The sequence below is a fragment of the Penaeus monodon genome, chromosome 26 (assembly GCF_015228065.2).
Source record: "Penaeus monodon isolate SGIC_2016 chromosome 26, NSTDA_Pmon_1, whole genome shotgun sequence".
Classification (NCBI taxonomy): Eukaryota; Metazoa; Arthropoda; class Malacostraca; order Decapoda; family Penaeidae; genus Penaeus; species Penaeus monodon.
The window spans coordinates 21,278,241-21,293,240 of record NC_051411.1 but is presented as its reverse complement, the minus strand read 5'-3'; the positions used below and the strand labels follow the sequence as shown (position 1 = coordinate 21,293,240).

At 36.7% G+C, this 15,000-nt stretch overlaps 1 protein-coding gene across 10 annotated transcripts in view; it reads left to right on the top strand.

Moving 5' to 3' along the window:
* The window catches only part of LOC119589991 (voltage-gated potassium channel subunit beta-2-like), a 218,188-nt gene that overhangs the window by 139,902 nt on the left and 63,286 nt on the right, over window positions 1-15,000 (top strand). The window lies entirely within an intron of this gene.

Below are 15,000 nucleotides of genomic sequence, written 5' to 3'. Positions count from 1 at the left end.
AGATGAGGCCCTAAGTTGGGAGGAGGAGGGAATCTAAGGAGGCTTTGGGAGCGAGAGGGGCGGCAGAGCGGGAGAGGGAGAGGGAAATGAAATTGAAAAGGAAGATGGAGACGAAAGGTAGAATGAAGATAGACTATGTCTTACGAATGGTAAAACACTCTCCCGTGTTGATGCTACGGTAGAAAAACCCACAATGTAAAATCACACACACACACTCATTTTCAATAGCTCTGGTTTCTGATTTGTGGCTTTTTCTACTACTACCTCTTATTTCCCTGGGTCCCGCTAGTCATTATTAATCTCATTTTTGTTATTCCTAATAGTAAAAACTTCATGTTTGTTATTGTTATTACTATCATTTTCTACTACGACCATCATCATCATCAGCACCATCATCACTAACACTTTCGGCATCATTATGGTCACAGAGTAAGTTGCAGCTAAGTGAGTTTTGCGCTTTTAGGAAAGGGAATCACATTGATTTGATTTGAAATCTAATTTGAACATGAACAGGCGACGTTTACAACATAGTAGACAGGATGCAACAGTATATAACACATCGTACATCAGGCAACATCTCTTTAAGTCGTTGAAACTTCTTCTAAGTGCAGCTGAAAAAAATCTGATGTTTTACTCAGTCATTATATGGGTCTCGATGATACACGCTGTCTTTACATATGAATTGAAGTACATATAATCTCTATAATCTAAAATATTCATCATCACCATCACCATCATCATTATATCATCATCATATCACCACCACCACCACCACCATCATCAGCATCATCATCGGTCAGTTTCAGGGTAGATTTTGTCAAACCCAACTGTCAGAATGTCAAATGATCTTTTACAACTGTTGCCTTAACACAAGGCCTGTAATCGTCAGGGAAGGTTCAGGGTTACCAACACGTACAACTACTATATTTCATTAATAACAAATCAGTCAGCATTGTAGATTCTTTATATTAAGACTCTCTTACCTTGGTATTTTTACTCATCTAAAATGAATCTAACTGAATGATGCCGATTTACTTCTCTGTAAAGGCTGGATGTATTTCGAAATTTCACCGCCGGTGATTGGTAAGAAACTTAAACTCGCCCTGAAGATAGTGATATATATATATATAGAGATAGATAGACAGACAGAGATAGACAGATTTATATATATATATATATATATATATATATATATATATATATATATATATATATATATATATATATATATATATATGTATATATCGCGAAGGCCTGCATATGCACTTGTATATATGGATATACATGTATATAAGCAAATTAAGTGTTCATCATAAATGTATACTGAGTCATTAATATATGTTAGTTATTGTAATTTCTGAAATACATCGGCAGAACTGTGGGGGAAACTACCGGGAGGCACATACTTCCCGAAACCTTCCCCCAAAATGTGGGGTGACAGATAGAGGGGAAAGGTAGGCGGGAGCTTTATTAATACAAAGTTGCTATTGACAAATCCAAAAGTCGGGTGAATACGCCTGTGAGACAGTTTTAATGACTATTACTACTTTTAATGTTATGCTAATACCTGCCATAACAACAGCAATAATGAAGACGATAGTAATAATAATGCTAATGATAATACTGACAATATCAGTGATAATAGAAATAATAACGACGGCGACGACGACGATGATGATAACAATATCAGAAGTAGCATGGCCCATCAATCACAGGGAGCGGAACGGTAGGGAGGAGAAGGTGAAGCATACTGTTATGCTCGGTTGAAATTGTGCGCCCGCAGTTAATCTTTTTTTTTTTTTTTTTTTTTTTTTTAATAGTTCACTTCGTAAATTGGAAGAGGTGTTGGTGAAGCTTTAATCGTATGTGAATACCTTGATAGCGAGTGCCTAGAAGTCACAAGACCTCATATTATTCAATAAATGTAACATTTTCCTCTTTGACAACCTCTTGTGCTGTTTTTGTATTACAATAATCAGATTCTTGTGCCGACTTTCACATTTTTAATTAAGTGTTAGCAAAGTCCGTTGTCATCGTTATCATGGGCCACTGCAAGCTGAACACAGCATTAGTGGTTGTTGGAAACCTCACACAGTACCTGCGGGAGGCCACACAAAACTCTTCAGCTGCCATCCTGAAAGTTGCCTCCACAACGCTCCTCCACCGACATCGTCTACGGACTCTAGCTGCTCTTAGAGCTATTACCAGTTCCTAAAACAACAGCGGCAATTACACTAAACGTGATCAAGCTGCTATACTGGTTTCTCAATGCTACATCTCTACTATGGTAGCAACACCGAGTGCGAAGAAGCAGGCGTAATCTTCTATCACCTCAGAAAGCCTCGACTCTTCAATCAATATGCCGACTGCAAGATGTGGGCGTACCCATTTGCCGATTGATTGATTATTTAAAATTATCTGCCACGTCAACAGCCAACGACATTAGCGGCTAATACCTTGTAGGATTAAAATGTAAAGATATTGCAAATGCATAAAAAAAAAATATATATATATATATATATATATATATATATATATATATATATATATATATATATATATATATATATATATATATATATATAATGTTTTATAAAAAAAAGAAAAAAGAATATATTAGAGCATAAATATTATGCAATTATTGCATTGATATTATGCATAATTCAATTTTGTTAAAAATATTAGTCTCCTTTAAGAAACTAACGACCTATGTCACAACTATGTCGGTTGGGATGGACGCTGGTCACCCAACTGCCAAGGTCATCTCTAATCTCTCGCAGTTTGTTTCTAGAAGTATGCCTCCATTGCTCCCTCCATTTATCACGACGGCAACTTTTGATGCTGGGTTTCAAGTCGGTATGTGGAGAGGAAAACGAGCATCACAGGGCTGAGCAGCAGCTGCCTTGGCCCTCCGATCAGCTCTCTCATTCCCATGGACACCAACATGCGCTGGCACCTAACACAAAGTTATCTTCGTTGCAAGCCAATCTGGAACTTGAGCTCTTAATTGCTTGCAAAGCACTACAAATGTAACAATATATTACAAAAGAATGGTTCCTAAGATCTCTAGTCATTTTCATTGCTGCAAGGATGGCATGTACCTCTGCAGTGAAGATCGATTCTGCCGATTCTCCTGCTCATTGCTGCAAAGCCCACACTATTTTCAGATTTCGAACCATCTGTATAAATTGCATCTTACCCTTGGTAGTTAGAAGTGTGTTGAAGAAATCTCTCTGATTTCTGCTTCGGATCTCTCCCCCTCTCCTATTCCAACCAAATCCAGATCGACTAGATTGATACAATGTGGGAGCTGGGGCTTTCCAATAGCTAGACCCTTGGAGAGATTTAAATTGAGATCTTCCATGGGATCGGCTGTCCTCAAGGGGGTTAAAAACCGATCTGAATGTAGATCCCATTGTAGTCTTGTGTAGTAAATCAGGTTCATGTACTCCCGGTGTAATGAAAGAGGTGGTTCTCCACTCAGCAAAGATGGACTCCACAGGTGGAGACCTGAAAGCCCCTGCACAGATTCTGGGAGCTTTATTAGGAACTTATGAGTCCAGCATCTGGAGAACAGTAGGAGAAGCAGATGAATAAGCTTCATATCCATAGTCAGGTTTGCTGTGAATAACCGTTTGGTAAAGCTGCAGAAGTGTGCAGTCTGCACCCCAAGACAGGTGAGAAACAAACTGCAAAATGCAAAGCGCTTTTTAACCCATTCCTTTAACTGTTTGACAAGGCACCCACATTAGCCTGGAGTCAAAAATTAGACACAAGTACTTCATTTCTTGGACAACATGCAGTGAGTTTGATCTTAAATAGAGGGAAGGATGGAACTCTTTTGTGGAAATGCATAACCATGGTCTTGAAGAGATTTTGAACCCATGCATAGTATATCCTCCACTTCACAACTTGATTATTGAAGTCAGCATGTGTCCTTGCCCATCCTGTAAGCCTCTTCTCGAGCGGCTACAGTGTGAAATCATCCACATGCAAACTACATGAGACAGCACTTGGAACGACCTTTATGATGATGGTATTAATAGCAACTGCAAACAAGGTCACACATAAGACACTCCCTTGTGAGATGCCTTCCAGCTGGCCTTCCATGTTAGAGAAGCTGTTTTCTACCCACACTATAACTTCCTAACAGCAAGGAAGCTTCATGTGAAGGTAGGTAATGCAGCATACAGCTTCATGATTATGCTTCCAAGTAATATTGTAAGCTTTTTCGAGGTTAAAAGGAGACTAACATGTGATCTCGCTGTCCAAAAGAGCAGTCTCCATCTTCACAAGGGCATCTGTAATCAATCTCAATTTTCTAAACCCATATTAATAAAGAGTCAGTATATTTTCCTTTTCTAGCATCCAGTTTTACCATTTTCTCCATCAACTTACAGATGCAGCTGGTAAGAGAAATTGGTCAGTAATTCCCAAGTTTGGAAGCATCCTTGCCAGTAGGAACTTTTGTGCGAAAATTGCAAGTTGTATGGAAGTTCTGTTGCAGTCCTATTGAAGATTTTTTTTGCACAGGAATCCTGTGCAAAAATGACGAGTTGTGTGGAAATTCTGTTGTAGAACATTGGGTGTTGTTCCTGTTCAGTCCAAAAGGGTGGAGAATCGGGCAGTGTAAGATGCTCCAGAGATCTCAGCCATGGACTTAGCTCTTTTGCAACATTAATGTTATCTTTCCAGTGATCCTGTCCCTTACCTATGCTAAGAGGTCCCAGAATTAATCAAGGTGACATACTCTCTCCATGATGCCCAACTAGCTTCCTTTAACACTTGCCTGACCTTGGTTACTCATTTACCAAGGCCTTGAGCTGCCATCTCCTGGATAGCATGCTGTCATCCACTCCACCTGCTAGGTGTGGAGATCTCACTAAACCTTGCTCTTGCAAGTCCTGAAGGAGGTCATAGCTCTAGAGATAGAGCTGACAGGCAATAGTTGCTCTTGTTTTTAAGTTATGGGCTGCTTTGTTTTAGAGTCTTCTCTGAAGCCAAAGTAAACTCCAAAGGCAGTACTATGCGAGGGTTCTGTAGGTCTGGACTGCTTTCAGCTACTGAGAAGGGTATTTATAGGACTGATAGCGGCTTTGAGCGCATGTTTTAGGTGTTGAGCTGCTTGCCTGTATATTACTAACTTGAAGCTTATAGGTATGAAGGCCCTTGTAGTCATGACAAGATCTAAAGATAAGAGGAAGCAACAAAATCTTTCATCCTCCTCTGACTCAGACTACAGTTTCAGCCAAGAGAAATCCAAAGATAGCCGGTATTTAAGAAGGCTAAAGACAGTTCCAGCTCCTACTCCCATCAAGATGAAAGAAGTTACATAATGGATTTTTACCAAATTATCGTTCAACTCAGTGACGTCTCTACAGCTCACAATGCTCTAGTAGCCCTTGAGCAAAATTTCCCCTGGCTAGCTGTAGTAACCTCAGGAAACTCGTTTATCCTAACACTTTAAAACATCAATAAAGCAAGATACCCTGCAACCACTGAAACTCTCTAGTCCAGCAAGACTATAAACCTGAAGTTCCTAAACCCTGGAGAAGCCACCAAGAAAACCATACTAGTGGGTTAACCTTTTGGAACTCCCTCTAGAAGCCATATAATATCTACCACAAGTGGTCTCAGCAAAGCACTATGCAATCAAGTGTGAGATGCAACAAGTAGTGCTGACTATCAAAGGAGACATCCCTAAAGAATATGACCTGAGGAATTTAGGCACCTACAAAACCAGAGATTAAGTACCTGAACCCCTAAGATGTTATGAAAGGATTCCTCTATTTCACCCGAATACCCTTGGGCTTGGAATCTGAAGTGCTAACAAGGGTTGCCCAGGATCCAGAAGACGCCTAACAATCTAAAGATAACATCTAAAGACCCCCCTCCCCCCCGCTACCACCCAGCATAAAATCATCGCATTGGAGAACCTTTAAGAATGGCCTGCACTTCCTTCCACCACGGTCAACAAGCTTCCAGCCCCTTCCTCAACAACCTATCATCCCTAGTAAGGCTTTCAAACAGGCAAGCTTCGTCAGGCGTGGAAGCATGCTTTTATAAGACCAATAACTAATGCATCAGATCCCAAGTCCTCTAGACTGATTCCTTTTTGAAGCAGCTGGGGTAAAACACTGAAGAAAATCATTCGTAATTGCTTCAAGTATAAGATCCTTCATCTCCATCCAAATCTCTTTGGATGCTCAATAGAACTTGATACCTCAGACATTGCTTCTCTTAGATCTACACTTGATAATAAAGGCACACTGACTTTTAAAAGCCTACAGGTTGGCCTACTTTTCTTCCACCATTGCCATTCTTGCAGAGAAGGGAGTCAAAGCAAGGCTACTGGCCTGGATTCAAGGCTACCTAAACAGCTGTACAGCTTCTTCCAGGGTCAAACTTTAGGACCGTTTCATTTGAAAAAGGCACTCCACAAGGAGGCATACTCACCCTAGCCCTCTTCAATCTACTGGCAGAACAGTTAGTCATGCTTCCCTTCAAAATAACACCAAAGTATACAGGCATGCAGACGATCTGCAACTAGTACCAACTGACAAAATTCATTTAGACCACACACTTCTTATCATAACTGATAAATACAAAATCTTAGGTCTTTTACTAATCACTTCCATAATGGTAACACTCTACTTCTCAAAAGCAAACCCTATGACCATCTAGTAATTCAAGGACAGAAATTTCCCAAGACTGATAATGTCTTGGACAACCACAGGGACATCAAATAAGATATGTTAAAAACAGAACCTCCACCAGGATCCATACCCTAAAGCAGCTCTCTTCAATCATATTTGGAGTGGAATTCAAGATTCTCTGCATATTTTATGTCCAAGTTATCAGATCTATCATAGATTTTTCAGTCCTCTCCCTTTTAGAGCTCTTACCCCTGGATATAATACAAGATGTATCCATGCTGGTCATTCTAGGCATTTGTTAATGGACAGTAATCTAAGAGCAGAAAAAAACAACTTGAAACTACAAATTAAATAACCTCAATCTCATCCATGGAAAAAGTTTCACTTCCAGCAAAGACTTTGTCTTCAAAAACAGTATCTTGCCACATCTAATATGGCTTAGAACATCTAAGGAAAGGACTGCACACAAAAGTAGAAAGAGCAATAACAGCTGGAGGCATTGGATACCAAATTTCCCATATGGAAGCAGAGAGCACAAGCCCACTCTACTAATCCACAGCACCATGATCCCAGTTACCATGCCTAACCAGTATAACACCCATTCAAACAAGAACATTTCTGTGATCAACCTTCTGTAGAAATAATAGCTAAAGGTATCAGCAATGCCCCTGATGATAATGACCTAGTTATGTTTACCGACAGATCGCCTGACTTTAACAACGGTCACTATGGTTTAGCAGTACACAGATGCATGGAGACTCCAATAACTGCTCCGTTTTACAAACAGAACTCTGCAGTCGATAAACCAATAGCTTTTGCCTCATCAACAACAGCATGGAATGTCCTCAGATCAAGCTCTCAAGAAACGAGTCAACGAGAATGTTAATATCATTACTAATTTTTTGTCTAAATTACAACTACTTCACAGGTAATGAGGAGGTGGATTGAGCTGTATACAGTGCAGTACATCTAGGAGTAGTCAGCACATGTATGCCTCCCAGCATCAGTCAGTTTAAGGCCACTATCAAGCACCACATACATATCTCAGCCAGAAACCAGCATTTACTATGAGTTCATAAAAATAAAATCATGGTATGATGTCACACAACAAACAAGGGCTGTTCAATGAGTTCTCAGCCTAAAGAGCAAAAATAGAGCAAAGGTTCACTAAACTTAGTAATTTTAGTTTTCAATGGTCGGCTGAATCCCAACAAAACCTCCATGACCTTCTTGGTCTCCTCATCATTACTGAAGGTGATACCCCACAGCTGCTTCATCGTGTATGGGAAAAAGTCAGAGGGGATCGGGGGAATTAAACTGATGGGGCAACAATTTGAAGAAGCAGGACACCACTCTGTTCATGGTCACTATGTTCTTGTATGCTAGTGCATTGTCACATGTCGGCATTTCTCAAGCAGAGCCTCCCAAAGTTTCAACAGTGAATCAACACTGTATAGTCTATTACTGGCACAAACGTTCCAAGAAGTCCATGTGGAGGATCCCTTCAGGGTCCCAGAACACTGTCACCATGATCTTTCGGGATGACTTCGTGACAATAAATTTTTATGGTATTACAGAGGAGGGATGCTTCCATTGATTAGATTAGGGTTTGGTTTCGGATCGAAGTAAGGACCCTATGTTTCATCCTGGGTTACATTTCGGGCCATGAATCCCTGCAGATCCGCTCTCATGAGTGTCAACATCTTAATAAAAGTCATTATCCAGTTCTGCTTCAGGCATCAACATTTTTGGGTCCCATTGGGAAAACACCTTGGTATGGATGTTATTGTGCGAGATGGCAACAATGGATTCATTACTGACTCCCAGTTAGGAAGTAATACATCGCACCGAGATTCGGCGATTATCCATGACCACTGTCCACCATAGACAGTTTCCTTGGTGACTGCAGTTGATGGACCACCACTTGGGGGAGGGGGTCATCCTCACAAGACTCTCGGTCCTGTTAGAAAAGAGCAGCCCAATGTTAGACAGTGGAACAGGATAGGACACTGTTCCCTACTACTGTCCTCAACTCGTCATGAATCAACTGTGGCACTTTGCCTTGAGTTATGGAAAACTTTATTACAGCCCGAAGTTCTTTTTGCCGTAGGACACCATCCTCACGCACAAAACGTCAATGTTGAAAAAAATAATAATAAAAAAAATTAAAAAAACGTTAGTAGGATGACAGCCAAAGCAGTACTTGTTGGAATATGTCCGAACAGGTTTCAGCCACGGCAGCCTCCTGTCTCCCTCCTATGTTAGGCCGAGAACACCCTCGTACACCTTCCCCGATACCAAACATACGAAAATAAACTCGAAAATATAGCTTATCCCAGGAGGTAGCAAAGGAAATATTAAACACACAGGCATTCATGTATATCTACGAGCATCCTCCATGTAGATAAGCAGTCACAAGACAAAACTCCCTCGTAATGCCTCTATAATCCTATGCACCTAACCATAATTTTGACATTTAGCAATTACTACTGTAAATCACCTCAAAGGTAGCATTTATACAAAACCAGAACCAGATTAAATATATATATATACATATACATATACATATACATATATATATATATATATATATATATATATATATATATATATATATATATATATATATATATATATATATATACTTACTCCAATAAAAAAAAAATCGCATATAAATCATCTTCGTATGCAAACGAGTGGAAGAACTCAGAAAGTCATAGCGTTAGTTAACATTTGTTACACGGCCAGTGCCCATTCTGAATACGCCGAAGGCCTGAGTGCAGCAGCCAGGAAGCGAAACGTGCTCCTTGCGGGCTCTCGTCGCTTGCCTATTTCCCCGTTGCAGGAGAGCAGCTTGGGACGCAAACCCTCGCTCATCGCGGAGCTCCTCTCATTCCAGCAGGATTCATCTACATTTAGTCATTTATCTCCGTTATTATTTCTTCTGCTGATTATTCTCTTCATGATTATTCTCTCTTAGTTTTATCGCTTTTAATAACGTTGCTCGTAGTATCATTATTACCATTACCATAATCATCGTCACTGATATTACCGTTATCATTATTGTTACTCTTATTGTTATTATCACCTTTATTGGTACTACCATTATTGTTATCCTCCTCCTCCTGAGTATCCTTCTCCTCCTCCTCCTCTTCCTCCTCCTCCTCCTCCTCCTCCTCCTCCTCCTCCTCCTCCTCATCATCATCATCATCATCATCATCATCATCATCATCATCATCATTATCATTATCATTATCATCATCATCATCATCATCATCAACTTCAACATCATCATAATCATCATTATTGATATCCTCCTCATTATCATTTCATCAATATCATCATTATCATAATTACATATTAGTATTGTCATTATTCTCAATCGCGTTCTCATTATTATTTTTTTTTTTATCATTATCATCACTGTTATTATAATAATTATGATTATTATTACCATTATATTTTATTATTATTATTATTTGTATTATTATTATGATGATGATGATGATGATGATGATGATGATGATGATGATGATGATGATGATGATGATGATGATGATGATGATGATGATGATGATGATGATCATCATCATCATCATCATCATCATCATCATCATCATCATCATCATTGTTATTATTACTATTATTAATAATACTGTTATTATCATTATTATGATTACTATTGTTATAATCATTATTATATTTCTTATTACTGTTATCATCACCATTATTATTTTTAGTGTTAGTGTTATTCTTGTTCCTTTTACTTTTTTATTATTATCATCATCATCTTCATCATATTACTACTACTACGACTAATGGAAATAATAATAATGAGAATCATTATTATTGCTGTTATTATTTTTATAATTATCGCCATTATTGTTATTAGTAGTAGTCATGATTATTATCATCAATATTATCATTGTCATTATCGTTATCGTTACTATTATCATTATCGTTATGCTGGTCAATAAATTTTGTTCTGTATGCTCTAATTTTCATGCAGTTGTAGGTATTACATTTTAGTCTTTTGCGGCCAAATAAATTACTTACGTGTTTATGGTATAAATAGTGTAGGCGCCATTCTTCAACAAGTCAGTTATATAAATTCTCATTATTGCTTTAATGTTAAATACCTTTTATCTGCTTGTCAGTTATGTCAGCCAGTTTTTCCAACATAAATAGATAATTTATTTAATCTAATCCTCAGCTGCTTGAAATTATACTGTAACAGACAATTTATTAACAGCATTTTGAGACTGAAATCAATTGTTGTCGAAATCATGTAAATGGTAAGAGTTAACTATAAAATACAAGAGACATCGATGTGTGAAGAAACCTGATGTTTTGTGCTATATTAGTGGATACTGCACGCTTATTCGCCAGAGGTGCAATATAACATCTTATATGAAGAGAGCCTATAAAGCGTACTTCGGACTCTTGCTAAGAGATGCTGCATGAATGGACGAAAGGGAAGCGTAAGGGTTTACCTTTCGGAATTCCTATGACCTGGCGGGAAACAAAGGCCTACACAACTGACTGCTATTTTTGTCTGGTCAATACAAAAGGTGTTGGCAAGAAAAACAGACATAAAATCACTAATTCTATTCTCCCTCAGTAATTCGACCTACTCTGCACTCTGTTGAGTTATTAATTCCTTTTTAATGGGTTGTCTCAGTTTGAAGAAGGTAGCGAGGAAATGCAAGAACTGACGATGATGATTCCGGCGATCCTTCTTATACTAAATCAGAGGCAACAACTCAGCAGTTTAGCCATTTAGAGGTGAATGACCTTGTGCGTGATTTGGGACTCTCCAAAAATGCGGCAGAAGTGCTAGCTTCTAGGTTGCAAGAAAAGGCTCTACTGAAGAGAACCACAAAAGTTTCATACTTACGAAATAGGGAACAGGTTTTTGCGATTTTTTTAAAGAGGAAAATAAGTTTGTTTATTGTCATAATATTTCGGGTCTTCTCCAGGAATTAGGGATTCCATCGTATAATCCAAATGGTTGGAGGATATTTTTAGATAGTTCTAGAAGCCTTAAGTGTGTTCTACTACATAATGGCAATGTCTATGCAGCTGTTCCAGTAGGTCATTCTGTGTGTTTACGAGAGGAATATAATGACAATAAAACTGTGATTGGCCTACTCAAATACCACGAGTACAACTGGACAACCTGCGTGGACCTCAAAGTGGTGAACGTCCTTCTTGGTCAACAAAGAGGATTTACAAAGTATCCCTGCTTTCTTTGTATGCGGGACAGCCGAGCTAGAGACAAGCATTGGGACTAGAAAGAGTGGCCTTTTACGTGAGACTCTGGAAGCTGTTATGCCAAATATTGTCAATGATCCAATCACCAATCGAGAGATCATATTTACTCCTCTCCACATCAAATTGGGCCTGGAGAAGCAGTTTGTCAGAGCATTGAATACTGACAGTGATTGTTTCTAACACATAGTCTCGCCTCTCCCTGCTTTGTCACAGAAGATCAAGACAGGTGTGTATGATGGCCCACAGATTCGCGCACTTGTACTTTATCAAGAAAGATGAATGGTAAGGAAAGGAGAGCGCGGCTTTCATTTGTGGCAGTCATAGAAATTTATCTCGGAAATAAAAAGGCTGACAACTATGAAACCCTTGTTGTCAGCTTCTCGTGATCTTGGATGTAACATGAGTGTCCAAAGTGTTTCATACAAATTTTAACCCTTGTACTGATGGAACAAGTTTTAAATTATGTTGTGAATAAATTAGACTCTGTAACATTTTCTTTTTAATTCGCCGGCTATTTCAATGAGAGTTCAATCAAATGTTTCTACTCATTGCGGCAAAGGCCTTGATTGCAAAAAAATATGAGCTGTCAGAAAAAAAATTCATATTTGACATCAGCACATTTAAAATAGATAGTAGCAGTGGTTGATATCAATGCAACGACATTTCGGTTGGCCAGTGTTTTCATTGTCATTGTCATTATTGTTATTGTTATTGTTCTTATTATTATCATTATCATCATTATCATTAACATCACTTTACCATTTTATAATGATAATGATATTATTATTATTTATTTAATTAATATTAGTATTATTTATTATTTTTGCTATTATTATTATTATCATTTTTAATGTTATTATTATCATTATTTTTATCATTATCATTATTATCATCATCATCATCATGTAGACAAGGTATGAATGAGAATGAATATCTTCACAATACAAGAGATGTATTTGACCGGTTTCGAATGCGTCTTCGTCAGAAATACATGATATCGAAACCGGTCAAATACATCTCTTGTATTGTGAAGATATTCATTCTCATTCATACCTTGTCTACATTGGTCAATATGAATACGGTTCATCATCATCATCATCATCATCATCATCATCATCATCATCATCATCATCATCATCATCATCATCATCATCATCATCATCATCATCATCATCATCTTTATCGTCATCGTCAACGTAATCATTGCATTTTCATTATCATTATCATTATTATTATAGTCATCATCATCATTATTGTCATATTTATTTTGACAATGATAATGAAAATAAAAATGATAAAAACGATATTCATAACAGTGATACTTCTACTGCTGATGATAATGATGATGATGATGAGGATGATGATGATGATGATGAGGAGGAGGAGGATAAAACAGTGATAATGATAATAACTGTAATAATGATGATGATAACAGATGATTATGATATTAATGAAATTATAATGATAATAACAATAATGATAATAATAATAATAGTAGTAGTAGTAATAATAATAATAATAATAATAATAATAATAATAATAATAACAACAACAATAACAATAATGATAATAATATCAATTACAATAATAATCATAATATTAGGAATAATAAACGATTATAATGATTACAGTAATGATAATGATAATGATTAAAATGATAATGATAATGATTAGGTTAATAATAATATTCATAATTACAACGATGATGATAATGATAATGGATAATAATAATGTTAATAATAACAACTATAATGATAATGATGATAACAGAACAAATAGAAATAAAAGTAATAATAATGATAATATAGAATAGTATTGATAATAATGATAATGCTAATAATTGCTGTTGCTATTATGTAATCACAGACGTGAAATTACGTGAAAATTATTAGCATCACTGTGAAATATATTGTTGGTATTTTCTAGGTTGGTTCTCCAACTTTTGTTGAGCCCTTGTTTACGGCTGAGGTTATTGGCTAGTTATTTGTTTAGTGTCATTCCTGTGTCCCCGGATTGTTACTAAACTAAAACCCACATCTATTATTATCATCATCGTCATTTTCATTACCATTATCATCTTTACTATTATTAACATTATCATTATGTATTGTTGATTCATTATTATGATGTTATATTAGTAACCATTATACTCATTATTGTCATTTGATTTTTATTGTTAATTATATTTTTGTTATATTATTATTATTGTTATTATTATTATTATTATTATGATGATGATGATGATATGAGTGTTGTTGTTGTTGTTGTTGTTATTGTTATTATTATTATAATTATTGCAGTACTATTTTATTATTATTACCAATATCATTATTATCATTATTAATGATATTGTTATTATTATCATTAGTGTTATTATTATATCAATATTATTATTATTATCATTATCATTATCATTATCATTATCATTACAATCAGTATTTATTTATTTTAAAAGTTTTGCCGCGTCAACATCTAAGGTAATTACCGGCGTATTCAATGCATAGTAATAGGGTACGGCTTAGGGGCCCCGGTAAGGCAGATTTTGGGTTCATAAAGAGTTGTTTGTATATTCTCAACATGCTTATTAGTTAAAACAAATAAATGCGCTAGACATCAAAGGTCAAATAGGGTTAAGATAAAGTATTCAGGCGAAAAGGGTAAAAATGAGTTAAACGATTAGGATAAATGAACAGAAGAAAGGGATGAAGAGGAGAAGGAGAAGGAAAGGGGGAGAGACGACGAAGTTGAGGGCCGAGGACCTCACTGGGCTTCGATCTCCGCCTCTTAATCCCCCGCGACAACAACGAGCAAGGGATTGGGGGTTAATATCAATATTATTGTTGCTGCTGTTATTATTAGTATTATCATTAGTGTTACTTATTGTTATCGCTATTATAATTATTACTACTACTATTAGTATTATCATCATCATTATTCCTATTATTATTATTATTATTACCATTGTTATTATTAATACTAGTAGTAGTATTGTAATAATTACTATTGTTGTTGTTATATTTGATTAATCATCAGCGATAGTATTGTTAATACCTATATTGTTATGATAATG